This window comes from Giraffa tippelskirchi, chromosome 10 (assembly GCF_054371585.1).
Source record: "Giraffa tippelskirchi isolate mGirTip1 chromosome 10, T2T-mGirTip1v1.2.pri, whole genome shotgun sequence".
Taxonomy (NCBI): domain Eukaryota; kingdom Metazoa; phylum Chordata; class Mammalia; order Artiodactyla; family Giraffidae; genus Giraffa; species Giraffa tippelskirchi.
Genome location: NC_137284.1, coordinates 139523823 through 139538470, shown reverse-complemented (window position 1 = coordinate 139538470; position 14648 = coordinate 139523823). Strand labels below are relative to the sequence as shown.

At 47.1% G+C, this 14648-nt stretch overlaps 1 long non-coding RNA gene across 1 annotated transcript; it reads left to right on the top strand.

Moving 5' to 3' along the window:
• Positions 1-200: 200 nt before the first annotated feature.
• LOC145523140 (uncharacterized) lies at positions 201-10989 on the top strand. Its single transcript, XR_014066378.1, has 3 exons — positions 201-451; positions 2143-2272; positions 7025-10989. It is a non-coding gene; the product is annotated as an uncharacterized LOC145523140 (long non-coding RNA).
• The last annotated feature ends 3659 nt before the right edge of the window (positions 10990-14648 follow it).

Genomic DNA, 14648 nt, shown 5'->3' with positions numbered 1-14648 from the left:
TAATTGTCTTTTCACCTGCCAGGCACCATGTTAGAGAAGTAAAGGTCAAGAGTGGCTTCCACGTGGATAAGAGAGGAGCCCCCTGTCCACACACACCCATTGTGAGAAATACTGCTGGGAATGAAGACACGCCTCTCATTACCAAACAATGATAGAGCCTCTGACCCAACTCCCATCGGAATGTAAGCACGCCTTCCACTGCCCACACTGTCAGCAGTCAGTGGGTTTGAGAGTGCCACCTCTGGTGGCTCTCTCTATCAGAGACCTCAGGCTGATCAGCATTATTCAATCACCAACAGAGCAGTGGTCCAGTCCCCTACCTTCAGAGACCCCACCACTGCCTCCTTAAAACCCACCTCAGCACCACGTGGTCCCTGATGAAGCTTTCAAACAGGGACTCGGCCACCAGTCATCACCTCGGGAAGGAGGGAAAAACCCAAACTGAAAACACGTGAGCTTCCCCTCTGTGCCAGAGACCCCCACTGCCTGTCACAGGCCAGACATGATGTATAGGAATAATAAGGCCCCTTGAATTACCCATTAAGTGCTGTCAGCAAATCATATGATTTCTTTTTTAATATTGCACATATCTGGCCTCTGGAAAATGATGATGGTGTTATCTCTGCCAGCTGAATGATAAACAGAGCTTCCCCCCGCCCCCCGCTGCCCTCCACAGCCAGGGAGGCACAGCCCCTCCTCCACAGTCATCTCTGAGCAAAGGCGAGGAGAGGAAGGAGGAGAGACTCAGCCCGCACTCTCGTTCCTGCATCTTGGGCTTCGAGCCCGCAGTCTTCTGGCCAGCTGTGTGGATACAGGAGGATTCACAACTTCCCCACCTTGTACCTCCCTCCAGCCAACTTTCCTTGGCTTCCTAGAAATCATAACTTCTGTGTAGATGTCTGTAGATGTAGATGTCATTTGCTCTGCTGTGCAGACATCATTTGCTCAGAGTAGCCGTCTCCGACTCCCCCGTGTTAACTAAAGCAGGAACCCTCCACGAGTCTTCCTCCAAGCACATGCGTTTTTACTCCTGGCATCCCACATGTTTTCTTGTTCAATGCATCACTCATGAGACAACCTGCTGGGGGGAGGGGGAAGGAAGGGCAGAAACCGCAGCGCAACCCCACTATAGGCACACAATAGGACCCCAGGAGCCACGTGCTAGTAATTTAGAAGTAAATACTCAGTAAACACTGATCCATTGCATTGGGCCACATTTCCTAGAGCAACCAGTGCCTCTCAAACTCTGGTGTGCATCAGAATCACCTGGAAGGTTTGTTAAACCACAGATCTCTGGGCCCCACCCCCAGCTTCTGATTCAGTAGATCTGGGGTGGGAGGCCTGTGCATTTGCATTTCCAGCTGCCAGCTGCCAGCTGATGACCATGCTGCTGGTCCAGGGATCCTGGACTTTGAGAATCACATCCTGAGGGAACTCACAAATGCAGGCACCCGTTTCCTACCCTTCTGCCTTCTGGTCAAATTTAAAGGTACTGGCCGCATGAAGACAAGTGACAAGGGCAGAAAACAGGGCTCTGCAGATCCAGTTTGTCCGAGCTGAATAAACTTCTTCTCATTCCTAATGGTTGGAAGGTAAATTGAGGCCAATGGATGCAGAATGAGGTGGGCTGTTCAGCAAGTTGGCAAAAACAACGCAGAAACCCGCACACCAGTTACACAGCTTCCTGTTCCAATCACTGAGCTGCACTTTTCTGACACCAACTGTAGAAACGAGTTGGCTTCCAAGTGGCTTATTAGAGAACAAATTATTCCCTGTTTTGCTACTCTTTCCATTTGAGTTAATCTGCAAGTCTAAAGTCCAAGCAGGTGCCAGAGTTATTCCTGCAACTGGCACCAAATTGCATTCAGAAAGCACAATTAGCACTTCGTTAATGTGCTTCAGAATGGGATAATCTACATATTACCCAAAGGCGGCCTCAGTCCCCACTGCACTTCACCTTAATGTGCCAAAGTGCAGGTTGCCCTGCTTACAGGCCTTAGCAAATCCAGCATTTGCCAGGCAGCTGTCCTGCGCTTGTCATTTGAACAGAGCAGGGGGACCCCCTGGCGAGAGCAGTTAAGCATCTCAGATGCAGCCTCACTTTGTCTTCCTTCCTATCATTTTTCTTCCTGAACTATTCAGGCCACAAACCACTGCGGGCAGAGAGCAGCCTAGAAAAGTGAGCACCTGTGTACCCAGGCAGAGGGGAGATGCTGTGACCCACAGCCGAATGTCGGAGCCCACGTGTAGAGAAGAGGACCCAAGAAAGACAGTTCAGTTCAGGGTCAGGAGGCTGAGCACTGTGAGAGGTTCCTACATGGGATGGAGCCTCAGGGGGAGACTGGTGTGGAGGGCTGGAGCTCCAGGGGATAAGAAGGGAGTTCCTTCAGGGGGCAGCCAGGCAAGGGGGTGGGTACCCAAGAGGACTGGGAGGGACTGCTGCACCACGTTGAGGGGACAGCCTGGTACAGGCTGGGAGGCCAAGAAGGATGAGGAGGGAATCTTGCCAGAAAAAGGTGGCAATGGCAATGGAAGATTGATTAACTAAGGAAAGACTGATCAAATAAGAACTTCCCTGGTGGCTCAGTCGGTAAAGACTCTGCCTGCAATGCAAGAGACCTAGGTTCGATCCCTGGGTCGGAAAGATCTCCCGGAGAAGGAAATGGCAACCCCCTCCAATATTCTTGTCTGGGAAATCTCATGGACAGAGGAGCTTAGCAGGCTACAGTCCACGGGGTCTCAAAAGCCAGGCACAAGTTAGTGACTAAACCATCACCACAACCACCACCACCAAGAAAGGGAAGCAGGAGTCAGATTTCTCACTGTTAGAGAAGGAACCTACAAGCATAAAGAGGAAGAAAACTAAAGTGAATCCAGAGGTGTTAGATTGGAATTTGGTGGTATCTATGTAAACTGATGGCTTTTAATATTTAGTTAGAAAAATATGTGGGCTTCCCTGGTGCCTCAGATGGTAAAGAATCTGCCTGCAATGCAGTAGACAAACCCAGGTTCAATCCCCGAGTCAGGAAAATCCCCTGGAAAAGGGAATGGCTCCCCACCCCATTATTCTTGCCTGGAGAATACCATGAACAGAGGACCCTGGCAGGCTACAGTCCATAGGGTCACAAAAAGTCAGACATGACTGAGCGACTAACACTTTCACTTTCACTTAGACAAATATATAAATACAGATGCAACTGTATGTGCAGACATACACCCACATATTTCCACACTCTGTTCACCAAGAGGGTCTGGGAGCCACCCCAGTACCAGTGTGCACACCTAGCCCTTAGATCTTGGTTTCTAAATATCATTCTCAACTGTGAGGAACCAGGGCTCCCTGAAAAAATTGACTGATTCCAGGCCAGGGCAGGAAGAGTGCAATAGGAACATGAATTTTCTTACTTTACGAGAAGAGAGGAAGCACTCAAAGAACGATGGGGACTTGTGAAAAGGACACCAAAGGCAGCTTGAAGGGATTCCCATCAGGCATCTCTGAGACAGTTTCAGCATCAAAATGAATGATGGTAATAAGGGACAATCCAGTGCATAAAATAAGAAATGCAAGTTCAACCTGATCGAGATAAATGAATAGATTGGAGTTTGATAAGGAATGGAATATTTACCTAATCTCAGAGCATCTCCACACACAGTTATTTACAAAGAGGAAAAGAGTAACTCTGCTGTGGTGAAGGCTGGTGGCACTACTTTAAACAGAAGTAATCAAAGTCCATGTCACCAGGTCTGGGACAAATCAGAATCATGTGATGCCTGATAAGGTAAGAAGATGAGAAGAACACAACAGCACTTGTGTGAATCTCCTGCCAAAGATACATAGACTGAATCTAATCATGAGGAAACATCAGACAAACCCAGGGTAAGGGACATTAATCAAAAGAGTTGGCCCGGAGTCTTCAAAAGTGTCTATGTCTTGAAAGTTAGGAAAAGATTTGGAATCTGTTCCAGACTGAATGAGATTCTGGAGACAACAGCAATGAAAGGCAGAGCATGACCCTAGACTGGATCCTTTTACTGTAAAGATCATCACTGGGGCAGCTGGCAAAACTTGACTGGGACCTGAGGATTAAATGCTAGTAATGAAGCAGCTCACTTCCTGCCTTTGATGACTGTTCATGGTCACATAAGAACATGTCCTTGTTTGTAGGATATATAAACTAAAGTACTCATCCCTAGTGGCTCAGTGGCAAAGAATCTGCCTTCTAATGCAGGAGACACAGGTTTGATTCCCGAGTCAAGAAGCTCCCCTGAAGACGGAAATGGCAACTCACTCCAGTATTCATGCCTGGGAAATCCCATGGATAGAGGAGCCTGGTGGGCTACAGTCCATAGACTCACAAGAGTCAGACGCGACCTAGCAACTAAACAACAACAGCATTCACGGGTGATGGGCATTATGTCAGCAACACACTCTGAAATAGCTTTGAGAGAAGAGCATGTTTTGCACTGTACTTGCAGTTTTCTGATATAATTGAGGTTGTTTCCAGAAAACCATGCAAGAAGCTACAGCAGTGATGACAGCAAAAGACTTGGGTCTCCTTCAGCCAGAATGGTCTGGCTGTGCTCTCAATGAGCTCAGCCAGCTTAAAGACACAGCATGAGTCAGCCTCACGCCACCAGGGTGAGGTCATCACAGTCGTGCCTGCCATTTCAAGCATCCTGAGTGAAAGAGTGGCTTGAGGGAAGATTGGTGGGGATGCTGCGTCCTCCCGGAGCCCTGTGTTGATTCTGGGAAGGATGCAGGCCTCTTGAATTGGGAAGTCGGAAGTCTCTATCACTTATGTGATCACGGGGTCTTTGGGAAGGTGAGCAGCATCTGGCTCCTGGTCCTGGGCACGGTCCTCATGGACATTTTCTCTCTAGGGCTCTATCCTCCAAGGCTTTGCCTCCCTCCTCCTCCTCGTTCTTCTGAGGAAAGCTGACTGGAGGACTGTCTATGCCAGAGCACAGCCTGGAAAGCACATGTGGGTCTCAGGGGTCTGATCAGCTTGCCGAGGATGAGAATCCCCCCTTTAGTGTAGACTGGAGTTCTCACCTGTGTACCACAATGAAAATACGGCAAGGACTAACTGATTCACCCCAGGACGGGGTGACCAGGTGGTGAGGGGTCTGACAACCATACCATGAGAAGAGAAAAACCAGAAGAGATGGAACATAGGTCTTCAAATGTTTGAGGGGGTGGCCCATCTGGAAGACTGGATTTATGTCTTTATGGCTCCAGCTTAATACCTGGAACCAGTGGTGGAGGATGAAAGGAGGTGGTGTTAAGCTCCACTTGAGGAAGGCATTTTCTAATACCCGAGCCATCTATCCAACATGGCTTGGGGCCCCTGGGTGGACTGTGACCCTGGGAGTGGGCAAGCAGACACTGATGCAAGTTGCAGCAGCAACCTTGTCAACACTAGGATAATTTCAGGGAAGACCAGATTACCCTGCAAGGCTCTGACTAGGAAAGGAGCCAGAGCTTCAGTGAACAGAGGAAAGACAGACATTTGATGTGAGCAAAGTGCTCACATCAGTGATAGAGACTTCCAACTTCCCAGTTAGGGACATTAGGCCAGTAGGACCGATCCACCATGCCAGAGCACCTCCGTCTCCCCAGCAACTCACCTTTTGCCACCCAGCTTCAATTCTTCCAGCATCGAAGTTGAGTAGATACAACGTAAAACCTGAGGAAGGCAGGACCTCACGGCATATTGACCCATGGTGTCTGGGACTCTATGGCCTCTCAGATGTCACCACGGAGGCCGCCCCCCAAGTCCAGCTTGGGCCATAGTCCCACCTGTTCCCAAAGACCTCTGGCCTCTCCCAAAAGCAAGACAATGGCCTGCCTGGTGAACCTTCTCCTTCCATCACCTGTTTCTCTTCCTTCAACACTTGAACCACTGTCCCTACATCACACAGGTGAACAATCCTCAGGCTTCAGTTTATAGCTCCTAAGTGAGACAGGAGATCTGTGCTCTTCCTCCCAGTTCACCAAGAGCTGGTTAAGAAGAAGGGTCATTGGAGCCCCTGGTTAGAAACAACAGGGGGCAGCAAGATTTATCATCATCACAGCTCATGTGGAGACAAAGGTTATTTCAGCGTGGATCTTCCCATCATCCATGGATGGGTCCTGCAGAAACACATATTCCATACGGTTTCACATTTGGGTTCATTGCTCCAGTTGGATTTATTAAAAGAAGGAGACGGTGATTTTTTAAGAAGACAGAGAAAGGGGCTTTACAATAGCACATGGGACGATGCTAGAGCTTATTGGGTTGTCGCATTGGATACATTATTCCCCAGGGGCCTGAATAAAGAATTGGAGCAGCGAGATCTTATTTGACATTTGATGTTTCAATTTCTCAAGGAACATTACACCTGTTGAATTTGCAGCATGGATGCAATACCTAGCAGACCCAGTAGCCAGCTCCCCACTTCTCAGCACTCCCAGGACGAGTTTAAGGGAGACCAGTTCAGGTTTATCAGACCCTTTTATTATTCAACTTGTACCCTACCCAGATCCGTGGGCACAAATCACTTTTACAAGACCCATGTGTAGTTAGCAACTTTGTGTCTCAGAGTTTAACCACAAAGTTCAAAGTTGAAAGCAACCGACAATCAGCCTGGTTTTTTTAATTTCATGGTACCTCTAATGGATAACCCCTCTCCATGCTCTGATCTGCCCAGTGAACATGCCATGCACAAGTGTGGATGGTGGGCTAGCAGACCCCAGACCTGGCCGCCGCATTGGCTCTACCATTAAGTCACGGGTAACCTTTGCAACCCTCCTAGAACTCTCTTGCCTCTATGATCATCCGTGTTCTATGTACTTCACAGAGCAATGGGGAAGAGATCATGAGATCATGGGTAGGAAAGTGCTCGGAATAATAGGAAGTGCTTTACATGTATAAAATTAGGTGCCATGTAGTCAGAATAAGGTTTAAAAAATGGGATCTGAGCACAGGGCTGTGGAGCACACAGAGGTCTGGGTCATGTTCTGGTCCTACCCCTCATTTCACAGGTAAGAAAGTGGACTACTCACAGGACAACGGCAAGCCGGTCAGGTTTGGATGAGTTGTGATGGTGGCGCCCCATATTTGAATGCTCACCCAATGGCCGCTGCTTGGTTATCTGCATTGACAGGGAGCTCACTTCCTCAAAGGCAGCACCTTTCACCTTTGAAAGGCTTAGGAGACTTCTCAGAAGCATGAGGAAGAGGAAGTAAGTTTTGTGGCCTTTTCTCTACCAATCATTTGGTCCACACCCTAGACTGTTTCTGCTCCTTTTTCTATACAGTATCTCACCAGTGGGGTTGTTCCCTATGATACGTCTCTCCTCCAGTCTGTGCATCCCTACATCCCTGGCCCCTTTGTTCACTCTGCACATCAGTCTCTTTGCCATCCTGGTGATGCTGCAATCTACATGCTCTCATCTGTCCAGCACTAGCTCCCAGCTCATCACTTTGGTGCAGCCACCTTGTCCTTGGCAGCTACAGGTCTGTATATTTAGGATCTCTTCAGTCACTTTCTGACAGAGCAGCTACCATCGGCAGCTCTTGAAATTGAATGGGAAGCAGGGGGATCAGGTCTGGACAGGTAGAACTTGCACGGGCTTCCAGTCCACTGTTGATACCTGGCACAAAATTTAAGGCCTTGAAACAACCCAGTGAGGCAGACACAGAGCCTGCAGCATGGCTGGGCATTGGACAGGGGCCTGCACTCCTAAAAGGAAGCACCTTACACTATAGAAGATGGCAAGAGAGACCCGTTGCCATGGTGACTGTTGGGCAGCCTAGACTGCTGCAGCCTGTGAGAAGAAGGCACGAGGAAGGATCATAGTGAGCTGCAGGAATTCACCCACGACCACCACCCAGCCCACCAGGGGCGTGACCAGCACAAACAGTGCCTGGGCTGTTTCCCTTGTGGCCCAGGAGGAGGAGGGGGGCAGGGCTGACATTAAACATCCTGGAGGAGATGGGGAGGTCTTCAGGGAGCTGTGTGTATGATGTGTGTCTGTGTATGTAATGTGTGATGGCCTAATATCTGTGATGTGTGTGTCTGTGTAGGGGGGATGTTCTGTGTGTAATACATGATGAGTGTGATATGTGTGATGTATGTGATATAACTGTGATGTGTGTGTCTATGTGTGTATTTGTGTGAGGTGTGTGTCTGTGTGTGATCTGATGTATGTGCTATATGTGCCTGTGTCATGTGTCTCTGTATATTATGATCATATGTGTAATATCTTCCATGTGTGTGTCTGTGTATATAGGGGGGTATTCTCTGTGTGTGATAGGTGATGTGTGATGTGTCTATATGTGATGTGTGTGATTTGGGTGTGTCTGTATATGATTATGATGAGTGTGTCTGTGTGTGATGGGTGATGTGTCTGATATGTGTAATGTGTGTCTATGGGGGGATGTTCTGTGTAATACACTCTCTGTGTGATGTATGTGATGTAAATGTGATGTCTGTGTCTACCTGTGTATTTGTGTGATGTGTGTGTCTGTGTGACCATGATATGTGCATGACGTGTATGTTTGTATGTGTATGTTTCATGTGTCTGTGTCATGTGTGTAATGCCTGTGATATGTGTGTGTCTATGTGTCGGGGGATAGTCTGGATGTGTAACACGTGATGTGTGTGATGTGTGATGTGTGTGTCAGTATGTGATATGTGTGTTTACGGGTGATGTGTCTGTGTGTGATGTGTGTCTGTATGTGATGTTTGTGTCTATGCGTATCTGTGTGATGTGTCTTTGTGTATAGTGTGTGTCATGTGTGTGTAACATCTGTGAGGTGTGTGTCTGTGTGTGGGGAGATGCTCTGTGTGTGTAATACATGATGTGCGTGATGTATGATGGATGTGATGTGTCTATGTGTGATGTGGGATGTCTGTGTGTGTGATGTGTGTGTCTGTGCTAAGACACTGAGCTGACCCAGCATCAGTGCCCAGCACCAGTGCCCAGCTGACCCAGCATCAGTGCCCCCTTGGGTGAAGCCTCCTTCTTTTCAGACCCAACAGCACAGGAGCTGGCAGATGTTGACTTGAGGCTGAGCGATCCGCCCCTCCCTGGTGCCCTGGAGCAGGGTACCCATGCCTCTATTAGCACTAATTACACTGCGCTCTAATCATGTGTTTACAGGCTGGCTCCCCTCTGGAGCAGCTGAAACCAAGGCTGTGTCTTATTTCTAAGTCCCTGAGTCCCAGCACTACTGTATGTCCTCGGCACGAGGTAGATGTCCAGTGAGTGTCGCCTGACTGCACGACTCTGCCAAGGACAAGATCAGAGTGTTTGGACTTAAAATAGCAGCATGCAAGATCAAGGCTTATTCACACAGCAGCCTGGGGTGCCTGTTCTGCTGGGCATGGAGCTGGGATGCATCCTCATTGTCATGGAGCTCACATGGGGCGAGAGGGACATGCAGACTGTGACCCTCCTTCCCCCATGGGAGGGACATAGCCAGGAGGCAGGTTTGCTGTGCTGGTCAGCGTCAGCACCGGGAGAGGAGCCCAGAAGACCCCGCCACTCCAGCATTCACCCAGCAGGCTACTGAGGAAGGACTGGTCTTATTTCATGTTTATTTAGTTGCTTTCAATTTCCATCCAGTCCATCCACTCTTTTTGGTATACAGGTTTATACATTTTGGACAAAGGTACGTAGAATTGTGTGAGCACAACGAAGATACCTGAACCATTCCCTCACTGGTTTGTTTAGTCTTGTTAAGTAACCACCTATATTTTATCAGTCCCTTGAGAGTCCCTTGGACAGAAAGGAGATCAAATCAGTCAATCCTAAAGGAAATCAATCCTGAATATTCATTGGAAGGACTGATGCTGAAGCTGAAGCTCCAATACTTTGGCCACCTGCTGCAAAGAGCCAACTCACTGGAAGAGACCCTAATGCTGGGAATGATTGAGGGCAGGAGGAGAAGGGGATGACAGAAGATGAGATGATTGGATAGCATCATCAACTCAGTGGACATGAGTTTGAGCAGACTCCGGGAGATAGTGAAGGACAGGGGAGCCTAGTGTGCTGCAGTCCATGGAGCTGCTAAGAGTTGGATACAACTGAGTGACCAAACAACAACAACAAATTTTTATTTCATATCCCCTGTTAGTGGAGATGAGTTAACTGAAGACTGAGTCAGTTCCTTCCAGTAGCCTACTCAGATCTGCCCCTCCTCCACGCCCTATTTGACATTTCAAAGCAACAGAGGGCAATATGGGGCAAAGGAAGGTGGGATCTGTACCAAGTCACCCCAAGAAAGAAGTGTTTTCCTCTAGAATTCCCCTTGAATGGGAGGGATGCACAAGCCAGAGAAGGAATTCTGTGAGGACAGACTTTGCCACACTGTACACATCTGAAAAGTTTTACCCGATCCCAATTTTATCAAACAGCCTATCAATCTTTGTCTCTTGCTGGCCATCAATCTTTGGTTCCATTTCCATCACCTTTCCACCTACCCGTGCACCATCTTGAAGTTTTAGGGAAGTAGAAAATTGATCTAAAAAATCACTTGCAAATAAACTTAAATGTCACCAGAGATTGCTATTATTTAGAAGGAACCTTTAAGAATATTTTTAAAGGGATAAATATTATCCCAGGAGAACGAGCATATGTGAACATTTTAAAAAACCATCAGAGGTTGGAATCTGTCCATTCATATTACATTGCTTTTTGAAGTGGTTCTGTAGGATGTGGCTGACTTCTTCCAAGTTTGCTGTTATTACGCTGAATGCTGTTGGAATTTTGCCTCTGAAACTGCCTTCAGAGTCACTGTATGAGACATACAAGAAGACCAGCCTCACTTTTCAAGTCACATATGTTTCTGTCAAGTGTATTTCCCCCTCCCCAGTCCTTGAGGGCTAATCTCTATTGATTTGCATTATCCTGATGCCCAACCTCAAGGTCAGGAATAGAGCAGGCAAGCATCATTAATTTGGAATCTACTATTTTGGAAAAAGAAATCATTCAGACAGCAAACTTGAGCCATCCAGTTTCTCTCTTCAAAGGAAGGATTTGTTAAGGAAACTAATTGTACATATAAATCAGAAGGAAATTATTTAAAGCTGTTTAAAAAATCAACTCAAGCATTCTCGAACACACTTAAGACTAGAGGACCCTTTCTTACCCAGCATATTTGTATGCCCGTTATAAGCTGACTTTATTAACCAGACATCCCTCTATGGACTTGTAGAGATAGTACTTTTTTTGACCTACTTTCCATTACCATCAGCACTGGGGTAGAGGGAAGTTGCACCTCTTTAAAATGAGCTTGTAATTCAGACTCCTTTTTGCAGCACTCCAGCAAATTCAGACCAACCTTCCTCACATTAGCCTGAATTAATGAGGTTTGATTGTACTAGAGGGAACCATATGAAATCAGCAATATTCAATCATTTTTGACCTTTAAAATGGCAACTGGATAGAAAAATGATACTGATGAACCTATAGGGCAGAAATAGAGACGTAGATGTAGAGAATAGACTTGTGGACATAGGGAGGAAGAGAGGGTGGGATGAATTGAGACAGTAGCACTGACATATATACACTACCATGTGTAAAATAGACAGCTAGTAGGAAGCTGCTGTATAGTCCAGGGAGCTCAGCTCAGTGCTCTGTGATGACCTAGAGGGGTGGGATTGGGGGTGGGGGAGGGAGGCAATAGAGGGAGGGTATACTTACATGTATACTTACTTAAGATGTATACTTAACAGATGATCCATGCTATTGTACAGCAGAAACTAACACATTTCCAATTTAATTTTTTTTTTTAATTTCAAAAATGGTGACTTTTATATGGTTCAATCTAACATATTTCTTTTCTGGGACTTGGACTTTCCAAGGAACCGAAAGTATTCCCAATTTCCACATTTTCTTCGTATATTTTAAAGACACAAGTAGGAGAGTGGGACTGAATACTCAACCTCCAGCCCCCTGCACTCAGTTTACAAGTACAGAACCTGGAAGAGTTAACAGAAGAAAATCTCTCAAAATACAACTGCTGCAAACTAGGATGGAAAAAAGTACTAAAACAAAAATAAATAGAACTTCAGAGAATTATCACCTCACCGCCGCTTTCCCATCACCCAAACTCTCACCCTCTCCTTTACACCAGGCTGCCAATCTAGAAATCACTTCGAGGACAAACTATATCTTGCCTGCCCATAAGTGTAATCCATTAGAGCCCAGGAGATTCTGACTATGTGAAGAAAATCTCCCATGTCAGACTCCTGAAAGGCTTGGGATGAGAGGGGAGCAAATTAAAGTTTAATAGAATGGAACCTCAGGAAATGGACAAATGTAAATTAGGAGAAAGAAACAGAAATTATTCTCATTTTTACAGGGCTCCTCATTAACTTACTTGATAGCATCCTGAGAATTTGTTTAAGAAATGCAGGGATGTGCAAGCTCAAGAGTGTAAGATTGACTCTCTCTGCTTTCGGGCAAGGAAATGGATTTGCACTGCAGAAACAAAGGGTTTCTGATGAGTATTAAGAACTTCCTGGATTGTGAAGGCTAGGAGAAGCCGGGGAACCCGAGAGTGGCAGACTGTGGAAAGCCTTTGTCTGGGGGTGTCATAGTGGAGGAGACCCACTTTGCAAGATTGCGGTAGATTCTGTCTTTTTCTGCCAGACTGGCCCCTCCTTGGCCACAGGGTGCCTCTACAAGGCTCTGTGAGCACTGGGAAACCAGTAGACAAGCCTGAGACAATGGTTTCCTCTGCAGGGCTCAGGGGCTCACCCACGCCTCAGAAGAGCTCTTCTAAGACAATCCTTCTCCCGGAAAAAACCCTGTCTGCAGGAGCCACATGCAACTGGCTGTCACCAAGCATCAGATTCCTGAAACAGAGACGTAGATGCAGCTATCTGATGGGGCATGTCCTCTGCACCGAGGCAAGGAGTAGGAGGAGCAGTTTACGTTTAGCTTATTTTCTGTTTTCATTTTTTAAAAAGATGTATTGACTGAATCTATTCCTGCATTCAGCAGATTCAACTGATGTCACTGAAACTCAACAGTGTCCTCAGGAGCCTGGTTCTTTCCTGTCATCCCGTCATGTCACCTTCATCCGAAGGTCAATCCTAATTCAAGTCTCAATACCTCCCTGGAGAAGGAAATGGCAGCCCACTCCAGTATTCTTGCCTGGAAAATCCCATGGACAGAGCAGCCTGGTGGGCTACAGTCCACGGGGTCGCAAAGAGTCGGACGCGACTGAGCGACTTCACTTTGACACTTTTTGACTTACCTCCCAATACTTCTGCAGCTACACGTCCAGGGAGAGAGAAGTTGGGGCTCTTCTAGAAACACTCAGAAGGCAAAGCGGCAGTTTTCCTGGTGTGTTTAGCTTATTTTTAACCAGGTGACATACAAACATGGCTTCACAGGTGGTACAGTGGTAAAGAATCAGCCTGCCAATGCAGGTGACACAGATGCAGTTTCGATCCCTGAGTCAGGAAGACCCCCTAGAGTAGGAAATGGCAACCCATTCCAATATTCTTGCCTGGATAATCCCATGGACAGGGCAGTCTGGCGGGCTACAGTCCATGGGGTTGGAAAGAGCTGGATGCAAGTAAGCAGGCACACATGACATACAGACATGGAGGATGAGAATGTGAGCAGGGTTTGAAGCTACGACCTTTCCTGGGGGAGCTTCTCCAAGAGGTGCTCTCCAAGGACCAGCTTGGTCTCCTACACCCCATGCTGCAGGAAAGGAGCACTCCTCGCTCCTGTAAAGCCAAACAGACCTGCTACTTGAGTCTCCCTCACCCACTGACTTGGGCACAGAGTGGTGGTTTATGGCAACAGAATTAATGTGGCTCTAAAGGTAAATTGAAAACGCCAAGAGGAGCGAATTATCACATGAAAATGCAAATTGTTCCTTATCTGGGCTGCTCCACAGACGCTATGATTCATCATCGACTGTTCAGCTGTATTTCCAAGTAAGATCTCAGTGAGAAGGGTAGAAAGGCAGAGCCCAGCCACATTCTGCCTGGAGAGATTTATAGCTCCTTTTATCCAGATGTAAAGCACACGGTGTTTGGAGGGAATGTGAAACCTATACAATCTCAATCTATCATGTAATCCTTATTCGAGCGGGGCCAAAGGACACACAAGCATATACTTACATCCTCCAAAATTTCCTCTCTCCAGACATGCACACACCTCACTTTCATGCAGGGCACCTTTACTTTACCTTCTTGTGTTGTTGGGTGCTTAGTCACTCACTCGTGTCTGACTCTTTGTGACCCCATGGACTGAAGCCCGCCAAGCTCCTGCGTCCATGGGGACTCTCCAGGCAAGAATACTGGAGTGGGTTGCCATGCGCTCCTCCAGGGGATCATCCCAACCCAGGAATCGAACCAGGGTCTCCTGCATTGCAGGCGGATTCTTTACCAGCTGAGCTACCTTTACCTTCTTACCTGAAGGCAAACTTATCATCCACCCATCCATCCATCCAAGTTTCCTTCACTCATTTACCCATTTTTAGTGAATGTATTGAGGAATCCATCAAGCCTTTACTGACAGCCACATACACAGTTTCTGACTAAGAAAAAGAATCCAAGTGGCTTTTCCCATGTTTTCTTTTGCCAGCATTCAGAAAGGGCACTTATTAAAGAAGAAACTCCACACTAGAGAACTGG